Below are 10,866 nucleotides of genomic sequence, written 5' to 3' on the forward strand. Positions count from 1 at the left end.
GAGGTACTTGTACATGGAGCAGAGATGTACTTGTACATGGAGCGGAGAGGTACTTGTACATGGAGCGGAGAGGTACTTGTACATGGAGCGGAGAGGTACTTGTACATGGAGCGGAGAGGTACTTGTACATTGAGCGGAGATGTACTTGTACATGGAGCGGAGAGGTACTTGTACATTGAGCGGAGAGGTACTTGTACATGGAGCGGAGAGGTACTTGTACATGGAGCGGAGAGGTACTTGTACATGGAGCGGAGAGGTACTTGTACATGGAGCGGAGAGGTACTTGTACATTGAGCGGAGATGTACTTGTACATGGAGCGGAGATGTACTTGTACATGGATCGGAGAGGTACTTGTACATGAGAGCGGAGAGGTACTGTCGACACTTGTACATTGAGCGTAGAGGTACTGTCGACACTTGTACATTGAGCGGAGAGGTACTTGTACATGGAGCGGAGAGGTACTGTCGACACTTGTACATTGAGCGGAGAGGTACTTGTACATTGAGCGGAGAGGTACTTGTACATGGAGCGCAGAGGTACTTGTACATTGAGCGGAGAGGTACTTGTACATGGAGCGGAGAGGTACTTGTACATGAGAGCGGAGAGGTACTTGTACATGGAGCGGAGAGGTACTGTCGACACTTGTACATTCAGCGGAGAGGTACTTGTACATGGAGCGGAGAGGTACTGTCGATACTTGACATTGAGCGGAGAGGTACTTGTACATGGAGCGGAGAGGTATTTGTACATTGAGCGGAGAGGTACTTGTACATTGAGCGGAGAGGTACTGTCGACACTTGTACATTCAGCGGAGAGCTACTTGTACATGGAGCGGAGAGGTATTTGTACATTGAGCGGAGAGGTACTTGTACATGGAGCGGAGAGGTACTTGTACATAGAGCGGAGAGGTACTTATACATGGAGCGGAGAGGTATTTGTACATTGAGCGGAGAGGTACTTGTACATGGAGCGGAGAGGTACTTGTACATGAGAGCGGAGAGGTATTTGTACATGGAGCGGAAAGGTACTGTCGACACTTGTACATTGAGCGGAGAGCTACTTGTACATGGAGCGGAGAGGTACTTGTACATGAGAGCGGAGAGGTACTTGTACATGGAGCGGAGAGGTATTTGTACATGGAGCGGAGAGGTACTGTCGACACTTGACATTGAGCGGAGAGGTACTTGTACATGGAGCGGAGAGGTACTTGTACATGAGAGCGGAGAGGTATTTGTACATGGAGCGGAGAGGTACTGTCGACACTTGACATTGAGCGGAGAGGTACTTGTACATGGAGCGGAGAGGTACTTGTACATGGAGCGGAGAGGTACTTGTACATGGACCGGAGAGGTACTTGTACATGGAGCGGAGAGGTACTTGTACATGGAGCGGAGATGTACTTGTACATTGAGCGGAGAGGTACTTGTACATGGAGCAGAGATGTACTTGTACATGGAGCGGAGATGTACTTGTACATTGAGCGGAGAGGTACTTGTACATGGAGCGGAGAGGTACTTGTACATGGAGCGGAGATGTACTTGTACATGGAGCGGAGATGTACTTGTACATTGAGCGGAGAGGTACTTGTACATGGAGCAGAGATGTACTTGTACATGGAGCGGAGAGGTACTTGTACATGGAGCGGAGAGGTACTTGTACATGGAGCGGAGAGGTACTTGTACATGGAGCGGAGAGGTACTTGTACATTGAGCGGAGAGGTACTTGTACATGGAGCGGAGAGGTACTTGTACATTGAGCGGAGAGGTACTTGTACATGGAGCGGAGAGGTACTTGTACATGGAGCGGAGAGGTACTTGTACATGGAGCGGAGAGGTACTTGTACATGGAGCGGAGAGGTACTTGTACATGGAGCGGAGAGGTACTTGTACATTGAGCGGAGATGTACTTGTACATGGAGCGGAGATGTACTTGTACATGGATCGGAGAGGTACTTGTACATGAGAGCGGAGAGGTACTGTCGACACTTGTACATTGAGCGTAGAGGTACTGTCGACACTTGTACATTGAGCGGAGAGGTACTTGTACATGGAGCGGAGAGGTACTGTCGACACTTGTACATTGAGCGGAGAGGTACTTGTACATTGAGCGGAGAGGTACTTGTACATGGAGCGCAGAGGTACTTGTACATTGAGCGGAGAGGTACTTGTACATGGAGCGGAGAGGTACTTGTACATGAGAGCGGAGAGGTACTTGTACATGGAGCGGAGAGGTACTTGTACATTGAGCGGAGAGGTACTGTCGACACTTGTACATTCAGCGGAGAGGTACTTGTACATGGAGCGGAGAGGTACTGTCGATACTTGACATTGAGCGGAGAGGTACTTGTACATGGAGCGGAGAGGTATTTGTACATTGAGCGGAGAGGTACTTGTACATTGAGCGGAGAGGTACTGTCGACACTTGTACATTCAGCGGAGAGCTACTTGTACATGGACCGGAGAGGTATTTGTACATTGAGCGGAGAGGTACTTGTACATGGAGCGGAGAGGTACTTGTACATAGAGCGGAGAGGTACTTATACATGGAGCGGAGAGGTATTTGTACATTGAGCGGAGAGGTACTTGTACATGGAGCGGAGAGGTACTTGTACATGAGAGCGGAGAGGTATTTGTACATGGAGCGGAAAGGTACTGTCGACACTTGTACATTGAGCGGAGAGCTACTTGTACATGGAGCGGAGAGGTACTTGTACATGAGAGCGGAGAGGTACTTGTACATGGAGCGGAGAGGTATTTGTACATGGAGCGGAGAGGTACTGTCGACACTTGACATTGAGCGGAGAGGTACTTGTACATGGAGCGGAGAGGTACTTGTACATGAGAGCGGAGAGGTATTTGTACATGGAGCGGAGAGGTACTGTCGACACTTGACATTGAGCGGAGAGGTACTTGTACATGGAGCGGAGAGGTACTTGTACATGGAGCGGAGAGGTACTTGTACATGGACCGGAGAGGTACTTGTACATGGAGCGGAGAGGTACTTGTACATGGAGCGGAGAGGTACTTGTACATTGAGCGGAGAGGTACTGGTACATGGAGCGGAGATGTACTTGTACATTGAGCGGAGAGGTACTTGTACATGGAGCGGAGAGGTACTTGTACATTGAGCGGAGAGGTACTTGTACATGGAGCGGAGAGGTACTGTCGACACTTGTACATTGAGCGGAGAGGTACTTGTACATGGAGCGGAGAGGTACTTGTACATGGAGCGGAGATGTACTTGTACAGGGAGCGGAGAGGTACTTGTACATTGAGCGGAGAGGTACTTGTACATGGAGCGGAGAGGTACTTGTACATGGAGCGGAGAGGTACTTGTACATGGAGCGGAGAGGTACTTGTACATTGAGCGGAGAGGTACTTGTACATGGAGCGGAGAGGTACTTGTACATTGAGCGGAGAGGTACTTGTACATGGAGCGGAGAGGTACTTGTACATGGAGCGGAGATGTACTTGTACATGGAGCGGAGAGGTACTTGTACATGGAGCGGAGATGTACTTGTACATGGAGCGGAGAGGTACTTGTACATGGAGCGGAGATGTACTTGTACATTGAGCGGAGAGGTACTTGTACATGGAGCAGAGATGTACTTGTACATGGAGCGGAGAGGTACTTGTACATGGAGCGGAGAGGTACTTGTACATGGAGCGGAGAGGTACTTGTACATGGAGCGGAGAGGTACTTGTACATTGAGCGGAGATGTACTTGTACATGGAGCGGAGAGGTACTTGTACATTGAGCGGAGAGGTACTTGTACATGGAGCGGAGAGGTACTTGTACATGGAGCGGAGAGGTACTTGTACATGGAGCGGAGAGGTACTTGTACATGGAGCGGAGAGGTACTTGTACATTGAGCGGAGATGTACTTGTACATGGAGCGGAGATGTACTTGTACATGGATCGGAGAGGTACTTGTACATGAGAGCGGAGAGGTACTGTCGACACTTGTACATTGAGCGTAGAGGTACTGTCGACACTTGTACATTGAGCGGAGAGGTACTTGTACATGGAGCGGAGAGGTACTGTCGACACTTGTACATTGAGCGGAGAGGTACTTGTACATTGAGCGGAGAGGTACTTGTACATGGAGCGCAGAGGTACTTGTACATTGAGCGGAGAGGTACTTGTACATGGAGCGGAGAGGTACTTGTACATGAGAGCGGAGAGGTACTTGTACATGGAGCGGAGAGGTACTGTCGACACTTGTACATTCAGCGGAGAGGTACTTGTACATGGAGCGGAGAGGTACTGTCGATACTTGACATTGAGCGGAGAGGTACTTGTACATGGAGCGGAGAGGTATTTGTACATTGAGCGGAGAGGTACTTGTACATTGAGCGGAGAGGTACTGTCGACACTTGTACATTCAGCGGAGAGCTACTTGTACATGGAGCGGAGAGGTATTTGTACATTGAGCGGAGAGGTACTTGTACATGGAGCGGAGAGGTACTTGTACATAGAGCGGAGAGGTACTTATACATGGAGCGGAGAGGTATTTGTACATTGAGCGGAGAGGTACTTGTACATGGAGCGGAGAGGTACTTGTACATGAGAGCGGAGAGGTATTTGTACATGGAGCGGAAAGGTACTGTCGACACTTGTACATTGAGCGGAGAGCTACTTGTACATGGAGCGGAGAGGTACTTGTACATGAGAGCGGAGAGGTACTTGTACATGGAGCGGAGAGGTATTTGTACATGGAGCGGAGAGGTACTGTCGACACTTGACATTGAGCGGAGAGGTACTTGCACATGGAGCGGAGAGGTACTTGTACATGAGAGCGGAGAGGTATTTGTACATGGAGCGGAGAGGTACTGTCGACACTTGACATTGAGCGGAGAGGTACTTGTACATGGAGCGGAGAGGTACTTGTACATGGAGCGGAGAGGTACTTGTACATGGACCGGAGAGGTACTTGTACATGGAGCGGAGAGGTACTTGTACATGGAGCGGAGATGTACTTGTACATTGAGCGGAGAGGTACTTGTACATGGAGCAGAGATGTACTTGTACATGGAGCGGAGATGTACTTGTACATTGAGCGGAGAGGTACTTGTACATGGAGCGGAGAGGTACTTGTACATGGAGCGGAGATGTACTTGTACATGGAGCGGAGATGTACTTGTACATTGAGCGGAGAGGTACTTGTACATGGAGCAGAGATGTACTTGTACATGGAGCGGAGAGGTACTTGTACATGGAGCGGAGAGGTACTTGTACATGGAGCGGAGAGGTACTTGTACATGGAGCGGAGAGGTACTTGTACATTGAGCGGAGAGGTACTTGTACATGGAGCGGAGAGGTACTTGTACATTGAGCGGAGAGGTACTTGTACATGGAGCGGAGAGGTACTTGTACATGGAGCGGAGAGGTACTTGTACATGGAGCGGAGAGGTACTTGTACATGGAGCGGAGAGGTACTTGTACATGGAGCGGAGAGGTACTTGTACATTGAGCGGAGATGTACTTGTACATGGAGCGGAGATGTACTTGTACATGGATCGGAGAGGTACTTGTACATGAGAGCGGAGAGGTACTGTCGACACTTGTACATTGAGCGTAGAGGTACTGTCGACACTTGTACATTGAGCGGAGAGGTACTTGTACATGGAGCGGAGAGGTACTGTCGACACTTGTACATTGAGCGGAGAGGTACTTGTACATTGAGCGGAGAGGTACTTGTACATGGAGCGCAGAGGTACTTGTACATTGAGCGGAGAGGTACTTGTACATGGAGCGGAGAGGTACTTGTACATGAGAGCGGAGAGGTACTTGTACATGGAGCGGAGAGGTACTTGTACATTGAGCGGAGAGGTACTGTCGACACTTGTACATTCAGCGGAGAGGTACTTGTACATGGAGCGGAGAGGTACTGTCGATACTTGACATTGAGCGGAGAGGTACTTGTACATGGAGCGGAGAGGTATTTGTACATTGAGCGGAGAGGTACTTGTACATTGAGCGGAGAGGTACTGTCGACACTTGTACATTCAGCGGAGAGCTACTTGTACATGGAGCGGAGAGGTATTTGTACATTGAGCGGAGAGGTACTTGTACATGGAGCGGAGAGGTACTTGTACATAGAGCGGAGAGGTACTTATACATGGAGCGGAGAGGTATTTGTACATTGAGCGGAGAGGTACTTGTACATGGAGCGGAGAGGTACTTGTACATGAGAGCGGAGAGGTATTTGTACATGGAGCGGAAAGGTACTGTCGACACTTGTACATTGAGCGGAGAGCTACTTGTACATGGAGCGGAGAGGTACTTGTACATGAGAGCGGAGAGGTACTTGTACATGGAGCGGAGAGGTATTTGTACATGGAGCGGAGAGGTACTGTCGACACTTGACATTGAGCGGAGAGGTACTTGTACATGGAGCGGAGAGGTACTTGTACATGAGAGCGGAGAGGTATTTGTACATGGAGCGGAGAGGTACTGTCGACACTTGACATTGAGCGGAGAGGTACTTGTACATGGAGCGGAGAGGTACTTGTACATGGAGCGGAGAGGTACTTGTACATGGACCGGAGAGGTACTTGTACATGGAGCGGAGAGGTACTTGTACATGGAGCGGAGAGGTACTTGTACATTGAGCGGAGAGGTACTGGTACATGGAGCGGAGATGTACTTGTACATTGAGCGGAGAGGTACTTGTACATGGAGCGGAGAGGTACTTGTACATTGAGCGGAGAGGTACTTGTACATTGAGCGGAGACGTACTTGTACATTGAGCGGAGATGTACTTGTACATTGAGCGGAGATGTACTTGTACATTGAGCGGAGAGGTACTGGTACATGGAGCGGAGAGGTACTTGTACATGGAGCGGAGAGGTATTTGTACATGGAGCGGAGAGGTATTTGTACATGGAGCGGAGAGGTACTTGTACATTGAGCGGAGAGGTACTTGTACATGGAGCGGAGAGGTACTTGTACATGGAGCGGAGAGGTACTTGTACATGTAGCGGAGAGGTGCTTGTACATGGAGCGGAGAGGTACTTGTACATGGAGCGGAGAGGTATTTGTACATGGAGCGGAGAGGTACTTGTACATGGAGCGGAGAGGTACTTGTACATTCAGCGGAGAGGTACTTGTACATTGAGCGGAGAGGTACTTGTAGATGGAGCGGAGAGGTACTGTCGACACTTGTACATTGAGCGGAGAGGTACTTGTACATGGAGCGGAGAGGTACTTGTACATGGAGCGGAGAGGTACTGTCGACACTTGTACATTGAGCGGAGAGGTACTTGTACATGGAGCGGAGAGGTACTTGTACATGGAGCGGAGATGTACTTGTACAGGGAGCGGAGAGGTACTTGTACATTGAGCGGAGAGGTACTTGTACATGGAGCGGAGAGGTACTTGTACATGGAGCGGAGAGGTACTTGTACATGGAGCGGAGAGGTACTTGTACATTGAGCGGAGAGGTACTTGTACATGGAGCGGAGAGGTACTTGTACATGGAGCGGAGAGGTACTTGTACATGGAGCGGAGAGGTACTTGTACATTGAGCGGAGAGGTACTTGTACATGGAGCGGAGAGGTACTTGTACATGGAGCGGAGAGGTACTTGTACATGGAGCGGAGAGGTACTTGTACATGGAGCGGAGAGGTACTTGTACATGGAGCGGAGAGGTACTTGTACATTGAGCGGAGATGTACTTGTACATGGAGCGGAGATGTACTTGTACATGGATCGGAGAGGTACTTGTACATGAGAGCGGAGAGGTACTGTCGACACTTGTACATTGAGCGTAGAGGTACTGTCGACACTTGTACATTGAGCGGAGAGGTACTTGTACATGGAGCGGAGAGGTACTGTCGACACTTGTACATTGAGCGGAGAGGTACTTGTACATTGAGCGGAGAGGTACTTGTACATGGAGCGCAGAGGTACTTGTACATTGAGCGGAGAGGTACTTGTACATGGAGCGGAGAGGTACTTGTACATGAGAGCGGAGAGGTACTTGTACATGGAGCGGAGAGGTACTGTCGACACTTGTACATTCAGCGGAGAGGTACTTGTACATGGAGCGGAGAGGTACTGTCGATACTTGACATTGAGCGGAGAGGTACTTGTACATGGAGCGGAGAGGTATTTGTACATTGAGCGGAGAGGTACTTGTACATTGAGCGGAGAGGTACTGTCGACACTTGTACATTCAGCGGAGAGCTACTTGTACATGGAGCGGAGAGGTATTTGTACATTGAGCGGAGAGGTACTTGTACATGGAGCGGAGAGGTACTTGTACATAGAGCGGAGAGGTACTTATACATGGAGCGGAGAGGTATTTGTACATTGAGCGGAGAGGTACTTGTACATGGAGCGGAGAGGTACTTGTACATGAGAGCGGAGAGGTATTTGTACATGGAGCGGAAAGGTACTGTCGACACTTGTACATTGAGCGGAGAGCTACTTGTACATGGAGCGGAGAGGTACTTGTACATGAGAGCGGAGAGGTACTTGTACATGGAGCGGAGAGGTATTTGTACATGGAGCGGAGAGGTACTGTCGACACTTGACATTGAGCGGAGAGGTACTTGTACATGGAGCGGAGAGGTACTTGTACATGAGAGCGGAGAGGTATTTGTACATGGAGCGGAGAGGTACTGTCGACACTTGACATTGAGCGGAGAGGTACTTGTACATGGAGCGGAGAGGTACTTGTACATGGAGCGGAGAGGTACTTGTACATGGACCGGAGAGGTACTTGTACATGGAGCGGAGAGGTACTTGTACATGGAGCGGAGATGTACTTGTACATTGAGCGGAGAGGTACTTGTACATGGAGCAGAGATGTACTTGTACATGGAGCGGAGATGTACTTGTACATTGAGCGGAGAGGTACTTGTACATGGAGCGGAGAGGTACTTGTACATGGAGCGGAGATGTACTTGTACATGGAGCGGAGAGGTACTTGTACATGGAGCGGAGATGTACTTGTACATTGAGCGGAGAGGTACTTGTACATGGAGCAGAGATGTACTTGTACATGGAGCGGAGAGGTACTTGTACATGGAGCGGAGAGGTACTTGTACATGGAGCGGAGAGGTACTTGTACATGGAGCGGAGAGGTACTTGTACATTGAGCGGAGAGGTACTTGTACATGGAGCGGAGAGGTACTTGTACATTGAGCGGAGAGGTACTTGTACATGGAGCGGAGAGGTACTTGTACATGGAGCGGAGAGGTACTTGTACATGGAGCGGAGAGGTACTTGTACATGAGAGCGGAGAGGTACTGTCGACACTTGTACATTGAGCGTAGAGGTACTGTCGACACTTGTACATTGAGCGGAGAGGTACTTGTACATGGAGCGGAGAGGTACTGTCGACACTTGTACATTGAGCGGAGAGGTACTTGTACATTGAGCGGAGAGGTACTTGTACATGGAGCGCAGAGGTACTTGTACATTGAGCGGAGAGGTACTTGTACATGGAGCGGAGAGGTACTTGTACATTGAGCGGAGAGGTACTTGTACATGGAGCGGAGAGGTACTTGTACATGGAGCGGAGAGGTACTTGTACATGGAGCGGAGAGGTACTTGTACATGGAGCGGAGAGGTACTTGTACATGGAGCGGAGAGGTACTTGTACATTGAGCGGAGATGTACTTGTACATGGAGCGGAGATGTACTTGTACATGGATCGGAGAGGTACTTGTACATGAGAGCGGAGAGGTACTGTCGACACTTGTACATTGAGCGTAGAGGTACTGTCGACACTTGTACATTGAGCGGAGAGGTACTTGTACATGGAGCGGAGAGGTACTGTCGACACTTGTACATTGAGCGGAGAGGTACTTGTACATTGAGCGGAGAGGTACTTGTACATGGAGCGCAGAGGTACTTGTACATTGAGCGGAGAGGTACTTGTACATGGAGCGGAGAGGTACTTGTACATGAGAGCGGAGAGGTACTTGTACATGGAGCGGAGAGGTACTTGTACATTGAGCGGAGAGGTACTGTCGACACTTGTACATTCAGCGGAGAGGTACTTGTACATGGAGCGGAGAGGTACTGTCGATACTTGACATTGAGCGGAGAGGTACTTGTACATGGAGCGGAGAGGTATTTGTACATTGAGCGGAGAGGTACTTGTACATTGAGCGGAGAGGTACTGTCGACACTTGTACATTCAGCGGAGAGCTACTTGTACATGGAGCGGAGAGGTATTTGTACATTGAGCGGAGAGGTACTTGTACATGGAGCGGAGAGGTACTTGTACATAGAGCGGAGAGGTACTTATACATGGAGCGGAGAGGTATTTGTACATTGAGCGGAGAGGTACTTGTACATGGAGCGGAGAGGTACTTGTACATGAGAGCGGAGAGGTATTTGTACATGGAGCGGAAAGGTACTGTCGACACTTGTACATTGAGCGGAGAGCTACTTGTACATGGAGCGGAGAGGTACTTGTACATGAGAGCGGAGAGGTACTTGTACATGGAGCGGAGAGGTATTTGTACATGGAGCGGAGAGGTACTGTCGACACTTGACATTGAGCGGAGAGGTACTTGTACATGGAGCGGAGAGGTACTTGTACATGAGAGCGGAGAGGTATTTGTACATGGAGCGGAGAGGTACTGTCGACACTTGACATTGAGCGGAGAGGTACTTGTACATGGAGCGGAGAGGTACTTGTACATGGAGCGGAGAGGTACTTGTACATGGACCGGAGAGGTACTTGTACATGGAGCGGAGAGGTACTTGTACATGGAGCGGAGAGGTACTTGTACATTGAGCGGAGAGGTACTGGTACATGGAGCGGAGATGTACTTGTACATTGAGCGGAGAGGTACTTGTACATGGAGCGGAGAGGTACTTGTACATTGAGCGGAGAGGTACTT

This window comes from Poromitra crassiceps, assembly GCF_964638095.1.
Source record: "Poromitra crassiceps genome assembly, contig: HAP1_SCAFFOLD_77, whole genome shotgun sequence".
Taxonomy (NCBI): domain Eukaryota; kingdom Metazoa; phylum Chordata; class Actinopteri; order Beryciformes; family Melamphaidae; genus Poromitra; species Poromitra crassiceps.